This window comes from Lepisosteus oculatus, chromosome 5 (genome assembly GCF_040954835.1).
Source record: "Lepisosteus oculatus isolate fLepOcu1 chromosome 5, fLepOcu1.hap2, whole genome shotgun sequence".
Taxonomy (NCBI): domain Eukaryota; kingdom Metazoa; phylum Chordata; class Actinopteri; order Semionotiformes; family Lepisosteidae; genus Lepisosteus; species Lepisosteus oculatus.
The window spans coordinates 9,027,771-9,054,567 of record NC_090700.1 but is presented as its reverse complement, the minus strand read 5'-3'; the positions used below and the strand labels follow the sequence as shown (position 1 = coordinate 9,054,567).

The following is a 26,797-nucleotide window of genomic DNA, read 5'->3' as shown; positions in this document are numbered from 1 at the left end:
TGACTTCTTCAACATGTTGATCATCCTGGATTACCTCCAGCCTGACAACTGTGATGAGCCTGTAAGAGATGAGAATGGAAAATGGTCCATCTCGAGGTTATCTGTGAATTTAAGGAGCAAAAGACCATGTTCGTCCCCATTTCCTTTAAGTCCTTTGGCTTTCCTTTCTGATTCTCTTCAATCTTTGACTGAAGTGCTTAATCTTCCTAAAACTATTGCCGGCCTTTCTCAGGCCTGTTTTAAGACAGACTGAGTCTTAAAGGAAAGGAAAAGGGTGGGTTCGGTCCATTCGTTGTGTCTTCACCTCATGTAAAAGAACAAGTAAAGGTTTATTCCATGCTGAAAAGAGAAGTTTTGGCTGTGGAGTCTTTTTCAAGTGTAGAAAACATTGCGTTTCTTTTCTTCTCTTTTCCGCTTGGAATAAACCTTTACTTATACCTTTGCAGCCTATGCATGCTGACGCAGCTACCTACAGTACAATTCACCTGAAGTAGATCAAAATGTGTCATGCAGTGTGTGTGAGAATAAAAAACTCATATCAGTATGTAAACTTCCATCCTGTTAGTTATTTGGATGGTCTCTGTAGTAATCAATAGCTACACTAACAGCAGGTAGAAGGACTTATTTCTATCAAATTGATGCTTAAGTAATATTTCCAGTAATGAACCAGCTGGTACTTCAGAATGATCTTGTCAGATGTTATTAAATTCTTTCTGATACACAGCACATTAGAACGCTCACAGATTGAACTCATTGCTTCAACCTGAATTAATATTACTGAATTTGGAATCACTGGTAATGCCATTAGCATCTGCACTTTTTTTCTTTTCTCATAATGTTTTTCACGACAACCTCAGCGGCACAGGTGCAGTATTAACATGGCGTGGGCATGTTCAGGCACCATGGAGCCATTCTCTTTAATCGCTGGCAGATTGGCTGTACAAAATAACACTGGGTAATTTGGCAAGTTTTAATTAAAGATTGCATTACATGTGTTCTGTCCCAGCTGAAGCAATTTGAATTAAGCCCGAGTTACTGTATACTTCAACAAATACTCTTACCGAAAATAAAGTTTTACCATTATTACAGATTGTGAGCTGATATATTGTTTTTAGTACAGTACACATATGCACACAAATTCCTCTTTAACTCTAAAGGAATTTAACATTAACTTTTCATTTACAATTGTGCTAATTAAGAAATGACAATGGGCATTTCCAGATCCACTTGATGTGTAAAGTTGTCCCATCTGGAATTTTAATTAACTGCACTTTTTCTTTGGAAACATTTTTTCTGAGATTAAATATATGTATATATGTATATGTATATATTTACATATACATATACTGTAGATTACTTTTCTTTTGCCTTTATCTGACTGTGCTCAATGAGTAAGTAATGTCATTCTTTGAAATAGCGGCACACCAGTGAAAGGCTAGGAGATGGATATCTGCTGAACCCTTAAGCCTTACTCAAGTCACAGTTGCTGACTACTGCTGCCATGTATGTCTTGTATATGTACAGTATTTGGAGTTCTTCCAAATCATAATAATTTGCTCTGTTGAAAGACACACTTGAAAATAGGAACTGAAGATGAGAAAGAAGAATCAATGGGCACAGAATGTGAAACTAGTGCTGTTGAAGCTGAGATTGATGGTTTAACTGATAGCTTAGAGAATGGCATTTGTGTAAGAGTTTTTGGCACTGTGAAAGTCATCGATCAGTGAAGATGGGAAGTCCAGGGGTATTTCAGGGAGCTATTTCTCAAGACTCAGGTGGTGTAATGATCCTGACAGCGTGTTGCTGAACTCTTCCCAGCTGTTAAGACTATCAGGGTTGGTTTGCAGTCTGGGCCTTTCTCTGTTCGCAGAGATCATTGATCACTGAGACTAAAACTTGAACACTTATGCAAACAGACACCAGCAGGCCCATCCCTAGTGTGGCTTCAGGGTTTGGATTTTATTGATCTCTTGAAGCATTGGATTTTTACAAAGATCAGTTTGCATTTTTTTTAAATGGAGAAACTATGGTCAAGATATGTGTCGCTTGTGTCTGAGTTCATTTAGTTTCACATCATCGAATCTTCCTTAGAAAGTGACTTAGATATATATTTTTTAATTCTTCTTTTCTGGCAAAATATTCATAGAATTAACTATTTACAGCAGATTATGACATTCTTGTAAATGTTTTTTTTTTTTTCTAGCTTGTAGGGAAAATAGAAAAGATTGTCTAACATGAGTTTTTTTTCAGGCACACTTTTAATTACAATGTGCTGTACTGTAATGAGGTTTTCCTGTGTGTTGTTTCCTATGGGATATTTTGCTCATTGAAAGCTTCAACAGCTGTAAGAAACAGGTGACTGTACCCAGACAAGCTGAATGTTACACATTGAAAAAATGTTCATTCCACATAATTATATTTTTCATGACGTGAGCAATTTTCTCATCCTAAAGTGGTTTAATTTTATTTTAATTTATGAAAATGTAATCTGTAATTCACAGCAGATTGCTGCACAAGAACATAAATGTCCTGAGAGACAGCACTAGTAGAAGTAGGTTCACTGTATATAAGGGACTTACTGAATTCTTGAAATCTATAGTGAACTATTTGAAAGAGCGTTTTTCCACTTACTGCACTGTGGGATATAGCATAGCTGTTCTTCTGACTGACAAGGTGAAGCTATTGTGAAAGCTCAAGAAGTATCTTCACAGTGATACTTTCAGTGTTTTTCCAATAAGGACATAAGAACTAAGAGAATATTTTCACTGGCAATCGCAATATCAGCATCTAAACTCTGCAAAGGCAAATAAACTTGCATATCTATATAATTTTGAAAAAATTAGAAGAGAATGACAGCAATGTGGAGACATTGCAAGGCTTAAATAATAAATTAAATTATTTTTATGCAATTGATGTCTATTGATAACAACCAGCTAAGAAAAAATCATTAGCAGAAAAGGACATTATGAAAAATAAATTAGCACCTGAATCTATATTTCTTTGAAGAACTTCCTTATCAGTATTTATAGGCTCCCCTGTGAGTATTTATAGCTCACTCCAACATGAAAATGGATGTGATTGCCTCATTGTCCAGAAAAGTGACATTTAAACTTGTAAATTGGATTTGACTCATTTTCATACAACACAGTATTGTCCCTTTCTTTTTGATAGGCACAGCACAATAATATAAATAAATCTCACTGTGACCATCATGAAGTATGAAGAGTACTAAGATATTGTTTCCCAACTATGACAAAGCTAAAGTTGCCTCACCCAGTCAATTTACCATTACAACTGCACAGACATTGATGAACACTGTAGGGGTTTGTGCGTTTACTGGGACAATTATTAATTGTAGCCATAAGTGACAAAATGATTATTTGATGGCTATTAGAAAACTGACCTTGCGGAACAACTCAGCAACGCACACACACGGATACTTATACACGAGAATACATTTATTAATATATAAAATGTGCATATAAAAATGACAAATCTTATGGTGAGGGTTAGAAGAATACAAAAGGTATTCAGTATATTCAATCATGAAGAGTTCCAAATACCAAGAGAGACATACATTCAGTATACCATTCATTTATACTGATTCGTTAATAAAATTTGATTACAACTTCTACACTAGATTCTCAAAAGCAAGAATGTCACTCATAGGAATTAAATTGATATTAACTGGGGTTGAGGTACTGTAACAATTGAATCCTTGAGCTGTAATGCAGAATGTTGAATACTCATCCAATCTGTGTGGATTCAGATCTTCCGCGGACACAACGGAACAGTGACAGGCTGCTGTCGGTCCAATCTGTGCTCTCTGGCCCGGTGCAAGGCAGTCCTGGTTTGGTGTGAGGTAGGGGAAAAGGAGAGAGAGATTGCTGCTGCGGCGCGCTGTCAGTGGGCTCCCTGAAGACCGGCTAGTTAGTCATGGCTGAACTTACAAGAGCTTGTGCTCATGAAAATTGACTGCAGGTCCAAGCAAGTCACACTCTTTAGACGGAAAGACCAGTTCGTTCCTGATGTAGCGCTAGTCCTGAATACTGAGATTTGGCTGTCGACAGTTCCAACTGTAGTTCACTTGTACCGGTGGTTCACAAGTCTTGATGCTGGGCTAACCTCGGGCGGATCCTTAGGTTACACGCGGGCGACCTCCGTTCTCGACTCAAAGTAAAGTCCTGGCACTCGGATACACTGGCCGTCACGTGATTGTCCAAGCTGAGTCTGAGAATGTCCTGAAGGGGCATCTGCTTGGCCCTGTGCTGCCTCTTTTATTTGGAGGAACTACGGTTGTTTGTTGGTTGAAAGTTTCGCGGGCATTCGAGACCCACGTGTGGTTACCCTGCTGTACCAGTTCCTGATTGGCTGAAGGTGGAGGAGAACAATACTTTCTGACATTTAGGTTGTAAACAACCTGGGATGAGACTTTCCATTGGAATCTCCCAGACAGTAAGGCACCAGGGATGACTATTTATTAGGGTGGCTGGAGAATATTAGCCTTGGGAGTTGTTTCTTATCAGGAAACTCTATCAAATTGAAAAACACCTTAAATTTGAACCACAAGGAATGGCCTCTCTGTGTCCGGATCCATTGAGATGAGGGAGAGAGGGACTGGCAAGGGAGCAGCAAACTTAATTCCTGTATTATTAATAGCTTTGCCGCTACAACACTAATGAAAAGTGCTGTGCAATATGTTTTCACTAGTGGCACCAAGTTATGACATTGGTTGAATCAGGCTGTGCTTCATGACACTAATGATGACACTTTCAATAATGAAATTGGCTTAGGTGGCTTGAACATAATGGTCAGAGGACACAAAATGGTGAATTGCTTATCCTTAAAAAAATGCCAGCAAACTGTAATCTAATTTTTGTTTAATCATTTGAAAACAACTAAGTCACTTTTCGGATGTAGCTGCTGTGCTTACACTGAGCTGAGCTGAAATAAGATCTTGTGTCACTTTGGAACCAAAATAAAAAACAATAATTCTACTACAGGAATGGAAACATCCTCATCTAAAAGATACGCAGAAAAATGTATATTAATTAGTTTGTGACTTTGTTTATTTCACTTCACATGCCCTGCATGAAGAGGGAAAAAAATATGAGCATTTCTGTACTGCAGTTATCTTTCAAAGACAGCAGCAGCAGAAGTGTTTCAAGCAGAGGACCATCTGTATCCTTTGTGAATTAGGGATTCTAGACAGAATACATTAAGGTGATTATTACGTGTGCTACATAGAGATTCTGTGATCGCAGTAAAACACCTCCAAACTATTTTTCCAGCAACAAAAAAAACAAGAAATTGCTACAGTACTTGCTGCCATAATAGACCTAATTCTTTTTCTGCATTTATTGTATCCAGCCAGCAGGCGATGCTGATATTCCAGTAGAAGCACCCTGAAGTAAACAGCAGAATATCTTCTACTGCTTGTATACAAAGTACTGTGTAATAATTTGTTTAAAAGCAGAACTTACTTTATTAATTTCCTTGCTATTGTGGAACATATCCTCATTATCATATTTCATTAGCAGAAGACATTTTGTAACTCTGAGCATGAGTGAGACATTGATAAAAGTTCATTAGGACAGCAGGCATAATTTATTTCTAAAACAAGTTTAATCAGCTCATAGAGCAACAGCGTTTGTGAGAGAGGCAAAGGTTCAAAGATGGAGAGTGAAACAAAGACTTAATTACACACCAAGGTGCTTTGCAATATACTTCATATCACAGGCCCCAAACTGATAACCAATGTTTCATGACATTGATTTTTAAAAAAATATCTGGCAAATACCAGAAATGAAGAAGCCTGAAAAGTAAGGACTGCTAGATCACCAGGGAGATCTTACATAGTGTGATTTAACTCCTGGGATTAAAAACTTAAAAAGCAATAAAAGGTGCTGCAGTATTTTTAAACTGCACTTATAATAGATGGGAAAATGAATATTCATCAGTGGTGATAAGAGATAAAAGAAATTTAAATATTTTTTGAACAGATTAACTAATTCAAGAACATGTTTTGATTAATTAATTTCTGGTGTGGTCTGGTTAATTTGTATTGTTTTAATTTAAACCACTAAATTCAGAAAGTCTTGGATTATTTTTTTTCCAGAACAATAAGGTTAGTCTCTCATGGACTAGAGGTGTTCACAAGTGGAATACAGTCTGGAGGTGTATGGGTGTTTTATTGAAACTTATGAACAGTGTCACGGGATCTTTAACAAGCAAGTAGTCAGTACATGAGTTTAAGGTCTTTTTTGCAAGAAAGCTTCTCCTACTGTACAGAGTCCCTGGTCACCAGACTGATACATTGGTTTTAGAAATTCTGGACCAGAGAGAAGAGTGCTACTACTAGTCCACAGTAGCAGCCAGGTTTTCTCGTCCCAGAATTTCATATACCAGACTTTATTTGGTTTCTTGATGCCTATTGAGATCAGACAAGAAGTTGGAAACACTATTGTTAATTAAATCTAGCCACTTTATTATATTAGTGTTAAAAAAAATACCAGTAGTAAACTTCAGAGTATGCAATAAAATTATACTTTATGAAATTAGTCTGCTTATTATTCTTTTGTGTTTTAATTAAGAAATAACTATTTAGGTTTATAAATCATTTTAGCTAACTTGTAATCTTCAACTTAAAGGCTCTGATCATACAGTACCATAATCATACTGATTAAGAGACATTTTTAATCCTGTACTCAAATCTCAATGTGTTCTGTTTAATATACAAGTCATATAGTCACCCTATTACTTAGAGTTTCATAACAAATCTATATGCTGCAAAGTGTGGTTTTGGTGCCAAGACTGTTCTTTGAATATGCTCTGTTAACTTTCAGTTTTGCAGCTTAATTATCATATTAGCACTATAATGTGACTTTGTTTCTTGCTACATCGTGTATGCTCATTGTTTGTCTGGTATAGTCTTTCATGCCTCAGATGGCTGCCTTCAATTAAAAAGGAAATCTCTTTCTCTCTTTTTCTTGCTTCCAAGGCTCTTCAAAACTATTACAGTCATAATATCACAAATTACACACGTCTGCTCAAATTACCCAATTGAATATGAGTAAAAGTCATCTTAATGTAATCTGTTACTGAGTATCAGTTACAGTATTGCGCAGCAGGCTCTGTGACCAATTTGTATTTTAAGCCTTGTAAACAAAACCCAGCAGAGCTAAGGCCAAAACACATTTGACATTCATACTACATTTATCACTCTGAAGAAAGCAAACAATGTAAAGAACTGAAAAATACAGAAAACATGATCTTGTCCTTGCATTCAGTTTTTAAGGGCTTGTTGGTCCTTTAAAAAAAAGGGCTTGTTGTTAATAGCATGTTTTGTTTGAAAAGAGACTCATAAAAACAGATTCATGATTTGCACCCTGAGAGTCATAGCCAGTTGTAAAATCTGAAGTAATCCTGCTTAGTAAAGTAACTTTCTGGATTTTTTTAAATCATACCTATTCAAATTTCATTATGTTCTATCCATTTACCATTTGATAGGTTATGTATTGTTTTTTTTTTTTGCATACAGTGTCTCCATAGGATCAATATATACTTGAAACTATTTCCATTTTAGACAGCGGACAGATAAAAAAAGACTCCACTTCACCTTCTAATGTAATAAAACAATAAAAATATATTGCATTACAACGGACTTGTCATACACTTAGCCAATTACTACTGTTGCAGTTCAAAAAAATCTTTCTTCTTTATCCATACTGGATCCTGAAAGTTATAATCTTGCTGCTAATGGTTCCGAAATCAGTTAATGATTCCCAAGGTCAAATCCATTATCGTAACCCATTCATTATGTTTTTCTTCTTACTAAATCCATTATCAGAAGGAATCATTTAGTGACCTTTCCAAGTCCAAGCAATTCAATGAATCTTACATTACGCTGATCTTCAGGAACATTAGTCTAATGTGCTTCAAAAGATCATCATCTCTCAGCAGCATAATAAGTTTGTGTGAGAAGCATAAAGCATATAATCTGTAATAAAATCTAGCTTATAATGAACCATATTGGCAAACTGAACTTTACTTTAATTCAATACAGACACTCCCTTGATTAATAAGTGAAGCCAACAAAAGCAACTTAATGCATACTGTACATTAAGTGGTGCTATAAGGATGAACCATTCATCCCACACTTTTTTTCCAAGATTGTTCATTTCCATCTTAAAGGTTAAAGTCTTTCATTGAAGCTCATTTCTGAGTTTTAGATCAACCTGGATAATTGGTGAAGTTCAAAAGTCAATTATTTTATCTCACCAGTTCTGGAAGTGATCAGCAATCAATTCAACATTTATGGTCTTAACAGCATTTAGTTCACTAACAGAAATTGACCTTCCCTAAAAGTAGGTGGCACTGATGTTTCCAAATGAGCATATGGCTGGTCTTGCCAGGAGCAAGGTGTCAACTCTGCAGGCACAGTAAAAAGAAAAACAAATCTTTATGTTTTTATGTTTTCTAGTGTGTATCATGGACCATTTTAGGTCTATGACTAAGTTTTTTTAGGCATACAGATTTTTTTGGTACTCTGGTTATCATCAGTTGTTTTTGTCTTTTAGATTGGGTGGATGGCAATCAAAAGACTTCAAAGAAATCACAGGACAAGGTATGTTTAACTGTTTTTCCCGATGCTAATAAATGCTATTATAAATTTCAACTGAAGCACCTTTATGTTCACTGGTATTATGCAAAACATTTTTGTTCTCTAAGTGTGTTCTATTCTTTATGTAAAAATGTTTTTGTTTCATGATTTAGATAATAGGAACTTTCATTTAATTTTTTTCTCATCTGAGTCATTTATGCAATTTCAAATGCTCAGTTGGATTTATCCTTAGTTCGTGCAATAAAGTGTATTCATAGCATTTCACTAGCACAAGTCTTTTAAAACTTCAGAAAACTTTTTTCCTACCCATTTTTTTCTCATATACTTACAAAGGGCAATGTAGGTCACTTTATTAATGACCTGTTACACAGAGTATTGTTCGTGATATGAGTTTTTTTTCTGGTCACCGTCTTTCCATTCCAGTGATCTTGTAGACAGGTAGTTAATCATCAGGGAAATTCATTAGTCGAACTTCACACTGGACTTAAAAACTAGCATCTCTGAGCAACGCATGGGGTTAGATTTTAATCTGATGACTGCTTACTGTACATATTGTTATCTTAATTACAATATTAATTAGAATATACAGCTCTGTATATGTGCTTTCTTATTAAATTTCTAAAAGTCAAGGTTTTTGTGCTTGGCGCTTGATTTTGTTGATAGGATTGTGTGTTGTAACACCCCGATTACCACACTGAAGTATTCAGGAAGAATTCAAACAGTACAAAAATATTTTTTAATTGAAACGCAGGTAGTTAGTCATTTGCCATAACACTAGGAAATGCTGCCTGTCATTTCGGACAATGAAGTTAAGGTAATTTCTTATGATTAAATTCATTATTAAGTTATGATTACTATTTAATTTGAATTTTATATGACTGATTTGCAGTGTGTAAGTAAAATAAGAAAGGACAGAAAATAAGGAAAGGAAGGATGATGATTTGTGAGGAATGTTTATTATCATATTAACATTTTATACACACCAATAATTTCACCTGGATTATAGAAAGTTTAGTTAAACTTTCTGAAACCTGAAGGACTATAGACCAAATTCAACACTTCTGCATTAATGCATTATAAATCATCATGATACTCGGGATATCTGGCTCCTTACATCAGGCCCCACATCTTCATCCACGGGAGTCTGAAATTAAAAAGAAAGCGCATGAAAAACAATCTACGGAAAGTTTAGACTCAAACTGGGGCTACAGCACCATACACAGAAAGATTCAAAATATTTTTGTTTTTAAGCAGAGGGTAGAAAGCAAATATTTTTTTGGGAAAGTTGATGACAGACTTGTACATGAAGCAATTTTCTATTTAACATTACACCAATAGCTGTGTTGTAATTTAACACAAGCACTTGTCTGAAATCAATCAAAACCGGAGGAAACAATATTCACGTCGAATAATAATACATAAAAAATGCTTTATTGCTTTCAGTTGAATGTCTAAGGTCCCCCGGTGCCGAATCACTTTAGCAAATTAAAGAAAAAAAGATTTGGCAGCTACATAAATTTCTTTCACGCCTGATGGTTTTCATATTATTCCCTTCCCAAAGTTCTAGTCTGGTGGTTTAAGCGAGATCAATTTTTCAAAACTCTGGAAAGGGCAAAACACATGAGCTTTCACACGATACAATGCATTTGCATATTCCAGTCTTAGGTTCTATGTACTATTGATCTTATTTCTGTTTGTTTCTTTCTGTTATCTTTATTTTATTAGCATTTTTGCAAAAGTATTTTCCCTTTCAAAAATATACCCTTGTAACCCTTTATGAACCATTATTTGTCTTTTTAAACGCATAAATATTTAAATAGATTGTAGGTGTTTTACTCTAACTTACCTCTCTCCCTATTCTCAATACAGTACGTGTCACTATCACACTTGATACTTGCTTCACATGTAATGATGCGATTGAAGTACAATAGAAGTTGAACAGAGAAAAGTAATGATCTTTCCACAGTATACGCTTCCATAGAGAATGAAAAAAATCTAATCTAATGCCTCAAAAACATTTTTTTGAAATTTACAGTTGTTCACAGTTGCTGCGGATCAGTATAGATTAGAAGTCCTTTCTGTGATCAAAATAGTATCTTAACACACTGCCACACTGTTTTGACTGACATAGAAATATCAAATTACAGTCAAAAAACTCATTGTGAGATTCAAAAATATCTGTAGTTGTCATCTGCAAGCAGTACAATGAAATGCATTTTCAAGCATGGTCCATCCAGACATGATAGAACAACAGCCTTGGAGAATAGAGATATTTGACAAGTGACATAGCTGTTTACATGCTTCCTAATACACTGGGTTTGTTTTGCCAAAAGGCAATTCTCTGCATGGGAGTATCAGAGAAGCACATTTGTTGACAAAAAGAATGGTGTATAAAAGCAAATAATTAAAAGAAGTTTGTTTTGAGTGCTATACGTATGGTTGTACTTTCAACATTTGGTTGTTCTTGTGTTTTCTTTAACACTTCAGGAATTGGTATACTATTATTATTTTCTAAACACGGTAGTGGAAATAAGCAGGTAGAGATTTAAGTTGAAATTCTACCTGTCATGAAAATATCATCTGACTGAAAAGTCCTTGGAGTTTTTCAGAGTCTTGCCAATACTGGTTTCAAGCAATTATCAAACATTTATTGTTTTAATATAATTTTCAGTAATAACAGCTGTAAATGTAAGATATATAAAATAAGCAGTGTTTGTGTTTTCATAATTTGCTTTTATTTACTTGAGATAGGAATAACGAAGCTTCCATTATTTCCCCTTTATATCACTTTGTTAAAGATGTCTCATTAAATTAAGGGGATTTATCCAGATTCTGAGCTCGGGTGTATCTCTGAATTCCTTTGTGTTCCAATTCAACTGCCAATTGCAGTAATTCAGTATACAAGCACAGAAGCCCATTTCTCCTGAACAATGTAAGTTAGCAATAGGAACAATAACTATAATTTATTAATTCTAATGCATACTGTATATTTGGCATTTATGACCAGAAGGGTTTGATTCTGCCTGTGACACTGCTCTTGATTTTCTCAAACACTAGAATGCAGAAATAATCCATAGTATCACAAATACAGTTCAAGAGAATAACTGTTTTCAAATATACATATGTACATAAGGACAAAAATAAGTCCTGCATTATTTTTAAAAAGGAATGAAAAAATGAAGGAACCAAAGTGCAAGGTACTTCATGTAAGGTATTAAAATGCTTTCTTGTGAAAAATGACATGTATAGTAATTACATGGTCGTTAATATATAATTCAATATTACTTAGCAAGTTGGCTAATCTACTGCTTTGTAATACTTTGTTCATAATACTTTGAAGTTTGGATTTTTATAGTTATAGTCTGTTTTAGCTCAAATGAATTAATGCAGTGCATTACAAAGGGAGGTCATGATGTTTTTAATTTTTGTTATAATAAAGGATAGTGGCAAATTGATTTTTATGTTGTTATTAGCAGTAACACTACAGCAGCAGAATATAATGAAAAATCTTGTGTATTTTCATTGGCCATAAACAATTAACTCACCAGTCTGGAATATGTTGATGATAAACTGTATTTTTAGAAATCCACAGACATAAAGACATTGCTTCTAAACTCTGAAGGACAATGTTTTGTGCTGATAATAAATAGTTTCAAAGCAGTTAATCGATAGAACTCATATCTCTTTTGCAGAAGTATGGGATTGTTATTGAAAAGAAATCTCAGTGATTCTAATTTATGACTATCTGCCTGGAAGCAATAAAACAATCATACCTAATCCTGAAAGATTCATTTATGGGTCACTTAGACTCTTTGACAAATATTTAAAAGCCATCGTATAAATGACCCCAAATTTGCTTCTTGAAATGAAGAACATGACTTCACAGATACAAAATACAGCAACGAATGCTTAAAATATTGTTCAGAACAGATTCTTGACGTCTGTATTTTCAACATTTAAGAAGTAGAAGTCAACCTTTGGGAGTTGGACTGTTGGAGCTACCTTCAGTATTATATACCTGTTACTTAATTCCTTTCTGGAACCACATTGTTTTCACCAATTATCTTGAAATAACTGAAGATTTATTTGATTTTGTGTTAAATGATTTAATTGTATTTGTATTTTTTTAAGATACATTCTTCAGTAATGCATTGGTCCTAACTTAGGCATATTTGTGCAATATAATTTTTTGCCTATAACAATTAAGAACTGATGAGAGTTAAAACTGATTGATAGCTTACAGGAGAAATTATCTTAATAGATTTATATTTTTTGGCCATCATGGTGTTCATATATGGAAACTTCCATAGATGTGCTGTTAAACCCAAGATGTAAAATGAGCAAGGAAACTGATCATTGCTTTTGACTCTTTTCTGATATATGCAAAAATATATCTGTATGGAAATTTTCTGTGTAAATACTATGTGTAAATACTATTAATCAGAAAAAATACCCAAAGCTGCAGTTTAAGTTTTGCCTCATAATTAAAATGAAAAGCTATCCTCCTATTCAGAGGCTACCCAAATTCAAATTCTTCCTGAAAGCCCCTTTTAAAATTAATTGCACTGCTACCTGACCTATATAAAGCATTACAGGGGAAAAAAAGTGTGAAATATTTCTAAGAGGAATCCACAAGAAGAATTAAGGAAATAAAAATAAAAAAGGTTTCTTGAGTATAGTGTGCTTGTTCAGACAAATATTAAAAGCAGATATACCATAGAAATAAAATCACTCTATATCTGTAAGTCAAAGGCCATCATATATAAATGTTTCTGCATATTGTTAATTAAATGAGAATCAGAATTAAATGAATAATTTAATTTAAGAACTATATTTTCAAAAGCATGGAAAATAAAGGCCCTTTAATTTAAATTAATACTCTTCACAACACAGTCAGCAGGTATTTATGGACATATACTCTGTCATGACGTTCCCTTAGTTTTGTATTGCTGTTTTTCAATAGAAAAAACAGCAACTCAGGATTTTTTTAATTCTTAAACATTCTTAGACACCTTAGACAGATCATGACTAATGACACGGATATGTTGCCAGAAAGTGGAATTTTTATGGTTGATATCAACTTTCCTCAATTGACTGTTTGCATCAGAAGGGCTTGGAGTTCACAACAACTACATTTTCTGTACTGACTTGTTCTTCCCCTCTCATGCCTTAGTGGTAACAACAAGAGACTACACTTTCCTGCACTTCACACCATTACAATCCATTCTTGCAACTTTTTGTAGTGTTTTAGACGGTACAGTACCCCTTCTTTATGACCCTGTAGAACCCAGCAACAGCTTAACACTCTTTGGCCACTGGCACTTCAACCATCTAAATCCCCAGTGGGTCTTGATCAATCTCACGAGGTGGAATTTTCACGAATCCAGCTGCTTGCTTTCTTAACTTCTTCTGCTTTCACTTCTATCAAGTCTACATGCATCAGAAATGGAAATGTTAGACTGCCCTCCAATGCTTTGAGTACACTCGATATACTTTTTAGATTTTGAGGTTTTTTAGAACCAACAATACATATAATAAAAACTATGTTAAACCTTTCTCTTTCACGAAATTGTAAGTCACATCATACCTACAGGCTGAAGACTAACATAAAAGACTTTTAAAAGCTGAATCGATCAACTGTGCTTTCAATCAATATTCAGACTCAGATTACCTGATAGAGCAAGGCAGTGGGCTGTGGGCTGCTCAGCTTTGGGCAATAATAACAAAAAGCCCTTTCTCTCTTTTTACATGAGCAGATCCTTGGCATCTAAAAAAAATGTCTGCAGAAACAGACCAGAGGGCAGGTTGTGTGGAAAATGGAGAATGTTAGACTTTGTGCAGAAGGGTTGCAGAATGTCGTGCCCATTTTCATTGAACAGCTGAGCCACTGCACCAGTCACAGAGAGAGGAATAAGAAACCAAAGATGTTCCTCTTCTGTCAGGCAGCAATTAGCAAACGGCTTGGTGACACAGATGTAGCTACTGGCACTGCTTTCAGTCCACTCAAGGAAATGTAGCCGCAAACCTTTTGACTTTGCAGACTGCTATCTGAATCGACACTCAATTAATTCCTAACACTATCAAAAAAATAAGCACGGGGAATTTGCAGATCTGTTACAAATGAGGAGAGTTTTGTTAAATTGTAGAGCTGGCTTAACAGATCTAAATAAAGAATAAAACGTAACATAACATTGAAAATAGGCTGGATTTCAGATATTGATTGCACAACAAAAACCTCTTGAATTTCTTTCATGTTTACCTAGCTTCTGCCATCAGTCAGGGACTGTCATAAAGTGAAGATTAGTAGGGCTATTTTCAGTTAAGATAGGGGTAAAAATGTTGCTCTTTGTACTTTAAAGCTGATTAAGAAACGTACTTGTCTGACCGATAGCTGGACCAACGTGGGTTTTGTGGTTGTAGACCTTCAAAAACAGATGTGACACTGCAGGTGAGCAGCAATAGTAAGGATCATTTACAAGACTGTTCGTCATTATCATTTGCTGTACTCACTGTTTTATTGCACACTAAGTGATTCTGTCACAGCATTAAACCAAATGTTGCCAGCTTTATGTTAACCTTGAAATTCAATTACTAAGGAAGAAACCATACATTTGCCTTGGTCTGAGAAGAGGTAAAGAGCTATAATATGTTTTTGTTTAGAACAGTAACTCATATTAGTAAACTAATAGTCTTTGTAATATGCATGTACTGTATTTGGATTGAGAACTTGTTAATGCTACAGAAATGCAATGCACACATTGGGGTGAATGCTCAAAATTGAGGGATGTGATTATTGGAGTACCATAGTGGTCTCAGTTAGGACCACTACTCTAATTGATTTCTATCAATCTACATTCTGATATAGTTGTAAATGTTCACAGAACCAAAACAGGAGGAGTAGCAAACACTGCAGGAGCTGCAAGAGAAATCCACTGAGACTAAGATAAATTTCAAAACCATCTAAACACCTGACAAGTGATATTTAATGCGAACTGTAAGTGGGTACCACAAACAAATACAGTATGGGAAACATTGACTTATATATTGATGTTGACCTATCACTTTCATCATCTTGACAGTGTTAGAAGGTATAAAAAAGATACATGCAGAATTGCGTACATTTTGTTGATCACCATGTTACAAAAAAAAATTAATAATGCAGCTCTGGGAGTACAAAGTGCATCCAGGTATATTCCTGGGCTTAAAGGAACATCTTACACTGACAGACCAAAATACTTTACTTATTGAACAGGGAACATTGTAAGCAGACAAGACTCAAACATTTATTAAGTATTAAAAGTATTTATAAGTGAGAACAGTAAACACTTTGTTACACAAAGACGTCTGAATCCCTGGTTCCCTAACTTCTTTCAAGAAATAACCAGATCAGATGAAAAGGAATTAGATGAGCCAAATGGAGTTCTCCATTTTATGTAATGAGAAAAAAAAAACAATCTTTCATATATCAAAGGTAATTTCCAAAGGTTCCAGTTGAAAATCATCTCATATCCAAGAGAAGGTATGAAACATGATTTTCCTCCTAAAAAATAAATATTTGAATTCGGTGCTAATTGGATGAAAATGCAATTCTTCATGGATCAGTGCATTTATTATCACAAATGTTTGAAATAGCAGTTGAATACATTTACATCCATGGCTAAGAAGACCAGTCAATTTGGAACAGTTCAAGAGCCGACAAAGGTAAACATAGATCACAGATAACAAAGAAATTGTCTTTCCCCCATTACAATGCAGTTTAAAATTGGAGAAGGTCTTGGTGAATTTAAACTATGTAAGAATAATAATTGCTTGATTTAATCATATTATAGCAAATACCAGAAGGTTTAGGAAATGGGTCTCTAAAGTGGAGAAATACTTTCTAGAAACCACCAGGAGATGTCATGTTAGGTCTAATGACACTTTTGCCTTTAAGAAATACTCCAGAAAACATGTTTGTTTTGTAGAATATTTTTCAGTATTACTATTGTGCAGTAGTCTGTTATTTTTGTCATTATGCAGGAAGAGGATAACACATTTGCGGATATGTTCAATCCCACTTTTAATACAGTACGTAGTAAAAAATATTTCCTGAAGCACCACAGATGTCACTGTTGTCCATTTTTTATTTATATTTTTCAGTGTCCCCTTCCCAATATGGGACTGTATGTACTCTGTTTTTATTTCCACGAGGTTGTGTACTAATCTTCAGGTTGCAGTTTTCAGTGTGTTATACAAAGAAATGGAAAGCGCTGCTCAATCTGACAAGCTTATTTTCTGCTCTGTCATTCCGTAGTGGATAGTTAAACACACAGTTAAATCAATGTCTTTATAACTAAGCCTTCACTAGGTATATTTATTATTAGGGAAGCAATTTGAACTGCAGAGATAATAAAAATATCAAAAAAATATTTGCAGTCACAAATATGAAGCAAAGGTTACTACAAGATTAATTTCTACCACCTTGCTGTCAAGGTTATAGGGATGATACTTAATATAATTTATAGTATATCTGTATTTGGCCCACCAGTAACATAATTAATTACAGTAAGCGATGAAAATATGCATTTTGAAATGCATTATTATTTACATTCCACAGTTGGGTAAATTTAGAGAAGGTATACACCAGTTAAGATCCGTCTTCTACTAAATTTTAAACCTAAAACATCAGCCCTCTAAAATTTTCAATGTAGATCAACCTGAATTCATTCTTTACATAGTTTATATGAAAAAAACATGTTCATTTCCCCCCAACCAAGTCAGTCTCTTAGCTTCCAAAATTCAATTTTGAAAAGAAATGCAAATAGAAGAATACAATCTTGTGATCACTATGGTGTCATTGAAATGTCAGCATATTGAACTTCACTCTGATTCTATCTGCCCATTCTTTCAAATATTTTGTTTACACAGATGGGACTTCTATTACTGATAAAGTATAAACTCAGATAGACAGTAAGGTTAAGTATTGAAATCAAAGAATTTTGAATGTATTCTGACAAAATACATCTGTAGATGTAATAATGTGAAGCTCCCTGATAAAGCTTATCTGCTTGAGCAAAAATGGTGTGCTCAATAATCTTCCAATGATCTGTCTTCCCATTGAAAAATAAAAGCAAACGTAAACTGGATTTGCTTCAGAATTTAGCAGCGGACACTTTTCAATTGAATTGAAAAGGATTAAAAGAGAATTATGTTTTAAAATCGATCGCTTTTCTTTTGTGAATTTTCTTCCACTAATGCCTGCAGTTTAAATACCCTGTGTGAGGATCTTGATGATCTGTGATGTTTTATTTTTCAAGACAAGCCTCCAGTTTTAAGTCCTCACTGATTCAGATCACTCTTTATGCCTTTAAATATGATTTAGAATGGAAAATGTTTTTAAATGCTTGCAAACATTGCTATGTAAATTCTATTTATGAAATGCACTTGCTATTTTCACTGAAGAGATTCCTAGTCTACATTTTGTCCCGATTTGCCAAAGCAAAAAAATAATTGACATTTCATGTTCTTATGCCACATTACTTTCAAGACCATAATATGAAGTTACATGTGACAACACTTCTATTAACAAAATGATAGCAATGTAAAGAATTAATATAATGAACGTTGATTTCATATGCTGTATTTACTGGCTTCTCTAGGCTTTTGGTACTCCTGTACAGTATAAAACATCTTAAGCCATATCTCCCCTTAACAAGACACAAAGCTTTCTAAATGTCTTTACTTTGGTTACACTCAAAGTGCCAAGCACTTAAAAAATTAAATCTCCTTCTCCTTCTACCCTACTATGACAAGTACATACAACACATTTGGTTGGTTTGTAAGCATATACAGTAGATGGAATAACAAGACACCTGGAGCTGAAATTGCAAACAGAACTAATTAAGACAGGTGTATGAGAACTAACAGCTTGTTCTCAGTTAGTTTTTAAAAAGGATTCCAATGTGGTATATGTGAGATCTTGGAACCACATTTGAGAGAAAACATCAGCTGAACAATGCTTGGGGAACTGCATGCGAAATTTTGTTCTAATTAAAAAAGTGAACATAGTACAGATGTCACATTTTAATTGTATTATTTTAAAATAGACAAAGTGGTGTAGGAAGCTGTCCCTATATTAATCAGCTGATCGGCTGTAGATTCTAGAATAGGAAGTATGTATATTAACGGAATAGTAAAAAAATAGGAGGAGTACTTGACAATAACAATTACCATATACATACAAACTCAAGTACTGTATTTTATTTGTCTCCATTCCTTTTCCTATACCAAAACAGACCTTTTTTTAAGATTTTTACAATTGTAGACGTTAGCTTTAGCTCTTTTAGGCTCTGAAAGTATTTGTTCTATGGTAAATCTGTGTGAAGGAATAATGGAGTAGACAGCGTTGATAAAAATAAATAATTGTGACTATATATCTTGGCTCCTTTTGCTTTGAAAATAATAGTGATATACTGTATCTCCCTTAAGTCACTTTTTAAATATGTAGGCATTATCTAAACAAATTGCCGCTAAGCAAATCATATAATTAAAATTTACCCTGTATATCTAATCTATTTATGGAACTTAAGTTATTGTATTTGTTAACTTACCGTAAGTTTGAGATCTCAATGCTTAAAGTGCAATATTTAAGTTTCTAGACAGATTTTGACATAGTACATAGCCAGGTTGTGAGCCCTCAATTTACAGATATTGTTTATAATACATCTTTTTTTGGTCTTGTTTTCTCATAATACAACGTTATTAGCTCAGAGAGTTTCTTCTTTGTATTTAAGATTTAAGCACACAAGAAAGGGATAGGACCAGAGGGTCTGTGAATACCTAGAGTAACAGACCAGCTGAGACACACCACGAGAGAGATAAAGGGCACATTATTTCAAATATACACAGACGGAGGAGCTTAAAGGAAATGAACAGAAGTTTGCTGTCAAATTATAGAGACCTTTAAAAGATTACATAATACTACCAGAAAAAATGCTATCTAAGTGCCATGGTTTGCAAAGTATACCACATTAAACTGTACTGTTTTAGCCATTACCAGTTTGGGCTTTATCTTGTATTCTTTATTACAGGCAGCTACTGTATAGTTATATTATGTTATCGGTTCAAAGTGGACCAATAAACATACAGTAAGAATTCCAAAAAAGAACGTTGGACTTTGAAGGAATACAGGTATAATATTTGCATTTAATTAAAATGTGTAATTGCAGATAGAATCCTAGTTATAGAAATATAATTGCACAGATTAGTGACAACATAGAGTTACTGGCAGTAACGCAGAGTTTCCAATAGTTTTACATAATTTATCTAAATGCATCATTATGTTACGTCAGTTACATGATTTTGTATCATTACTGGTGACTAAAGGAAGCATTTTTTTTTCAATATTGAATCATGTTGTTCTTGTTTAATACTTGTATGAATACATGTACTTTAATACATGTTACTAAAATGACTGGATGACATAAATTATTTTGTAATGTGAAAGACTGTACAAAAAATATGAAGTGAAAAACATGACAGTGAAGTCACTGCTCTATCTTGATATAAAGCTTGACAAAATACAGCACTCTTCCAGGAGATTTACATTGGGTCACAGTATAATGAAAATGGAATTAACAATACACATTAACAATATGTAATCTTACATCACTGCATGATGTAGTTAATATTATTTAACTACTAACAGTCAACACAAATAATGTTTTGGATTAGCTATACAGTATGTGACAGAGCAGCAGTTTTTATAACCAATAAAGCTATCAGTTAAATCGCAGAACACAGCATTTTCAGCACAGTATGCAAAGGGTCTTTGTATGCCACAAGCCCTTTTTAACTCACTTCTGCACGATATTAGGGCAGATATATTCTTATAAAATAATTCATTGTAATCTTACGCTGTAACAAAAGCTATCTCTGTAATGAATCAAAACACTGCAACATTTTTACTGCAGGTGCAATATAACTAAGGTAAGCACAACATAACTAAGACACACTACATGTTTGTATAATTGATTAGTAAAATTTTAATGCTGATCTAAGATTTTTGAACAATCTTTAAAAGAAAAACTTTAGTTTAGAATGACTCTTTGTACAAAGAATGACATTGTATATTCAGTCATGGATACATCCTTTGTTATTTGTATTTGTATACCTTAGGTCCTTCTTTCATTAGTTTATAGTATTGTGTAAAGTTCAAGATGAAAGGAGCCCGATGCATTAATTATATGAGTATATAATATTCCCTTAAGGCCAGGATTTATTACTGTCACTCATTTTGGAAACCTTTCTAGAGCAACAGTGGCTGTTTTGGAATTGTACACTTTTGACAAAGTCAACCCAATAGACTTCTTTGGAATCAATATGGAAAAACAAACCAGAGGATAAAATTGGAAACTAAGGGGAAGTGCATTTAAAACTCATAACAAGAGGCACTTTTTTTAAACAGAGGGTTATGGGTGTCTGGCGCAACCATATTCAGCGATGTTGTTGAAGCTGATACTCTGGTGTCTTTCAAGACACAGCTGGATGAGATCCCAAGATTAATTAGATAGATGGGCTGAGTAGTCTCATCTTGTTTGCAAACTTTACTTCTCGTTATTCTTTGATTTTCTCATAGTAAAACGTAATCCATGTTCTAATCGATCCATCCAATTCAGGGTCATGGGAGAGCCAGAAACAATCCTGGCAAGCAACAGGCACAAGCCAGGGTAGATCCTGATCAGAACACCAGTCTATTGCAGGGCACAATCACAGACACAAACAGACACACATTCAGACTCAGACCTATGGCCAATTTTCTCTAAAGCAATTAACATACCAGAAAGTTTTTGGACTGTGAGGGGGGGGGGACCAGTGCGATGAGAGGAAACACATGTGAACACTGGGAGAACATACTGTACAAACTCCGCACAGATAGCGCCCGAGGTCTGGAATAGAACCCAGAGCCCCAGTGATGAGGGGCAACAACACCATTCCTCCGATAAACTGTAATGTTTGCATGTAATTCAAATTTATTAGGGTCCAAGCACTGTAGAATCAGTAAAGGAAATGCAAAAAATTCTCTCGATGGAGTAAAGGTTTGTAAAAAATCATACACAAGACCAAGTTCAAGCAAAAACTAAGAACATTTTTTGGAGCTAGACATGTGGTATGGAACATGGAGCAGAAACGTGTGAGCAGGAAACTTCCTTAAAAAATTCAAATGCAGCACCCATGTATACAAAGGGTGATGAAATCAGCTAGACTGGAGTTGTTTTGTTAAAGGCTTATGGATAACATCTCTTGTTTTCTTAAGTACAATTGGTAGAATACTGTGGGCCCAGATGTTTTATCTTAAGCCCTTCTAGGATTGTAACATATCCGCCTCTTTTATACTAATGTTATCTAATATATAGCTTTGTTGTTCCTCAGCCTAAGGCATGTTGTAAGTTTCTTCATTCTTAATCTCCTATGTGAAATATCAATTTAATGCATCAGCCATTTTCCTGTTATTGTCCAGAGTCCTTCTTATAATACATATTAATTAAACATTTACTGTTTTTACCTGACAATAACTTGTCAGTAATTCCTTGCAGCATTTTTCCTTTTTCTTAACTTTTCTAATATCCTCATTATAGCTGTGTTTGTAATCCTTCATGTTGCTTTACTTTTACACAATCTTTTTCATTTTTTTATGAAGCACTTTCTTTCTCCTTATATTTTTCATAATTGATATATTAAACCGTTTAGATCAATGCTTTAACACAACAATGTTAAACTGCTGCCAGTTGCTACTGATTCCGTACTGACTCAGTCACATTCTGATTCTTGTAAATTGTTTTTGACTTTAGAATTGCAAAGTAGACTTCAAAATATACCATTTTATAATTATGGTTGCCGAATGATTCTTTGGTTTCTGTTTTCCTTACTCTGTTAAATATGCTTGATAAGTTAATACAGCTATTCCCTATGATCAGCTATCAGATGGTGAGTAAAAATGCATTTAGTAGCCATTCAGTTATGGCCCTTTTTACGCACAGATGTATGATGACATATTGTCACACCTTCTTTGAGAATATCACTTTAACACATACCATATGTGTTACACATACTGTTCAATCTTACTTATGAAAAGAGTTTCATGACTACAAAAAGTGTCTTTTATTGTATACTAAAATGAATCTTTCAGTTAACAGGTTTTAACTACATCAGTTACATTTAATTACATAAATTAAATCTGGAAATGCATTTAAAGCAACCATTGGTTTCTATCAAAGCTATCATTGGTTTATATTTCCCATATTCTGTAAACTCCTACTTAAATCTCAGGAGGTTAAGTCCCTTGGGAAAATAATAATTAATATATGGTGAAGGAAACAAAAGCAATTTTAAATTATTGACAACAGCTATCAGATTGCAAGGCTTTAGTTTTTCAAAGACTTCCCTTCTTTTCAAAGACTATTCTTCGCCAAAGAACTGTCAGAAGTAATTATGTTCTGTTCTGTCAATTGCTCTCCAGTGAATATTATGCATCCATAAGCAACACTATTACTAAAACTTGTTAGAAGTCTAAAAGTGTCAAGTCATATGGGGATTTGGCTTTTATGACACCTGATTCGATATTCTACAGTAAAATTAAATAGTACTCATTTCAGTGGATTGACATCTTTCATCTTGGAAATATTATGGTTGTCTTTGAAGAGCTACTTATTACACTGATTTTCCTAATTAGGTTGTTTTAAAATTCATAGATTTCCATCTTCAATTTTAGAAGTATTTCTCTGTCATGAATAAAATTGGCTATGCATACGTTAAACACCATTGGCAATGCTGTTAGAGTGTAATAGCATACACAATATGTTTTTTAACTCTCTTGAAAATGTATAATTCAAATACTAAATACCAAAATGAAGAGAGTGCCGGTATATAGTATATTTCAACAGCTGGAAATACAATGCTTGTCACTTTGTCTAGTACTGACAGGTATTCTGAGGAGACATCACCTGCAGACTATTATAGTTGTCACTGAAAATTGAAAAAGCTTAATAGGATATCTCACATTTCTGGTGTTTCTTGACATGTCAGATCCTGAACACAGCACTTTCTAGTTAAGTTTTAAATGTACTTTCTCAGTCCAGAAAAAATGTACAGTATGTGAAACTATTTTTCAAGATCTCAAAGTAGCATTTGTGCAACTGAATGTACCCTAGGTGTCTATTCTTTTAGAGAATCTAATCTGAAAATCATAGTTATAGAATGTATTTTATTTATATTTTATTTTAATATCATGTTTTCCATTTTAGCAGAGATCAGGCTAAGACTGTGAAACAAAGTTCACTTTGAATGCCTCAACAGATTTTACAAATTCTGTCAGCTGTCTAATGGCTTGATTGTAAATAATTGCGTATACTTAAATAGCGCTTTTCTGGACACTCCACTCAAAGCACTCAGAGGTAATGGGGACTCCCCTCCACCACCGATGTGCAGCCCCACTTGTATTATGTGACGGCAGCCATATTGCAGCAGAACACTCACCACACACCAGCTTTCAGTGGGGAGGAGAACAAAGTGATGAAGCCATTTCATAAAAGTCTGGTTATTAGTACGCCATGACTGGTAAAGGCTAGGGGAAATTTGGCCAGGACGCTGGGGTAACATTCCAATTCTTTTTGAGAAGCACCCTGCGATCTCATCTGAAGGATGGCAGTTTTTTTACAGTATAGGATTCCCATCACTATACTGGGGCATTAGGACCCACACAGACCACAAGGTGAGTGTCCCCTCTAACCCCTCTTCCAGCAGCAACCTTGGTTTTTCCCAGGAGGTCTCTCATCCAGTCTCACACCTGCTGAGCTTCGGTGGGTTTCCAGTTGTGAGTTGCAGGCTAAATGACACAATATACATAAATCTATGCAAAAAAGCTGAACTAAGGGCTATAATGAAATGTGGAAAACCAATCTGAATGTAACAAGATATGAAATCTAGTGAAGTATGAAATATTTTCATTTTAGGTTGTTGAATGATTTAACTGTGACAATTGTCATGACTGCACTTCATGATTGAGCTGTCTGTAAAATCATTTGTTTCATCTTGTAAAATCATCTTTTCATGATCACCCAATGACGATAGGACCTGAACTCTTTGTGGATAATGCAATGTGCTGTGACTGGGGTTTGATCAGAACTGCCTTTCCCTACACCACTGCAGTATAGAAAGTCAAAGTTTGTACACATAGACAGCTGTTCTGCCCTTATTAGTACTCATTACTTATGGACTTACAAGCAGTCCTTTTAACATACTGTAGCTAACTAAGATGGGTCTCCCAGAATCAAGTCTGCAAAGGTTAATATTCATACCCATAATAATTCAGACTCTCTACATAACAGATGTAGAGGGGAAAAGAAGATGTTTTACAATAAGAAAATTGTTAATAATATCAGTGTTGTGAGACACCTTTTGGTTCAAAAATAGTCCCAGCAAAAGGACATGTGTTCCGATCCTGCAGAATGCATCAATCTAAGATTTCTTTGGGGATAAAGAAGAAATATCAGAACTGAACTAACTACACCTTTTCCTGAGAAAAAACCTATAAGAGGGACTCTTCCAAAACCAGTTTTAACTCGTTTAAAATAATTTATGTTGTCCCGTTGACCAAATTGGAAATTTTGTAATGTTATTATATTATATTGTTAATCTCAGAGTGGATTAGAATCTTGATGGAACAAAATCATTTGTTATCATTAGCTGAAGCCATATTGTTATGAACAGTAGTCTAAAAGAGTTTAGAAAAAATTTTAAAACTTTGAGAAGTAATTATATTTTTTAAAACAAATTGATGAATTCATTTGGAAGTGATGAACTGTCAGTTTATATCGGAAGCTGATGTACGTCATGTGAAGTACAATTTGTCAGTTAGCCTTGAAACTGACACCTTGTTGCATCTTATACTCAAATTAAATTTCACTCTTGTGACAGTATTATAATGAGAATCGATGGGTCAGATGTTGGAAGTGCCAGTAGCAATACCAGACCACCTGTGATGCGGCTTCTTTAATCAGACTTTGTGTCTTCTCTCATATACATTGTCCCTACTAGCGCGAAATGACATTTTAGTTCTGGTCACCCCTGTTCACGGATGAAGCTGTTTACCTTTTTCGCTTTCATTTTACAGGATCTGTAAAAATCATTAGGACTTTATTTCATAGGAGTGCATTTACAGTAAGTAATGTTAAAACTCTCTTTCAAACCTGAAGTGTTGTTTTGCTCACATTAAGTATCTTTTTCAAAGCACTCTATAAATTTAACCTTTTTTTCCCATGTACAGTTGATTCTAGACTTAATACAATTTAAAATACATAACAACGTCTGGACTGCTGTACAAAAAGACCAAAATATCATAAACAATGAGAGTCAGGGCTTTTTTTTTGTTTGTCAGTATTTATTTATCAATAGTTTTGAATACATAAAAATAATACATTTGCAGTGTAGTAACACCAATCCGATTTTCCACATACTATATTTGCTTTTCAATACTGATGGGCAAGGCCGATCTCGCTTTCAGGAATACGAACAGGAAGAACGACATACTGTAGCATGATGTTTTTCTTAATGCAATTTCAGATGGGAACCTGGCTGTAGGGGCTGCAAATGTAAATGTACAGCATTTCCAATTGTAGACCAATCAGCTAATTAGATCTAACCGTGCTCTACAATTTTAAATATTTAAAAAACACTCTGCTCAGGACATTTAAGTTTTTATGCAATGCCGTGGAAAGAATCTCCAGCATTATTAACATATTCAACAAACATTATATTTTGTTCACTGGCTTGACTCTTTGGTTGTGGTCAGGAGGCAAAACTTGTTGAATCTCATTGTTTTTCTGTTCTGTGAATTGTAAGCCAGCATCCACTTTTTAAACTCTTTTTAGAGTTTACAAGAAGGTGTTTTGTAGCAATATCTGTAAAAGTGTGTTGGTGTATGGGTGTCTGTGCCTTTCAAAGAATTCTTTATAGATAAACTATGAACATGGCCTATGCCAGGAATTTCACAATTAAATTAAACATGAAATAACTTAACAGAAAACACTTTTTTTACACCTACAAACTTTCAGTTGAAGGCTGTATCTGAATCTATAATATGAATCCAGATCTTACCTATTAATATCTCAGAGTTAATACTGTATCTCATTGAGATGA

General features: G+C 34.4%; 1 protein-coding gene across 1 annotated transcript in view; it reads left to right on the top strand.

Annotated features, from left to right (window-relative positions):
* Positions 1-26,797, top strand: part of tenm4 (teneurin transmembrane protein 4) — a 427,071-nt gene that overhangs the window by 21,603 nt on the left and 378,671 nt on the right. Inside the window, exon 2 of the mRNA XM_069190054.1 lies at positions 8,580-8,626. The gene's annotated coding sequence lies outside the window, so the exon portion shown is untranslated. The remainder of the gene's footprint in view (positions 1-8,579; positions 8,627-26,797) is intronic.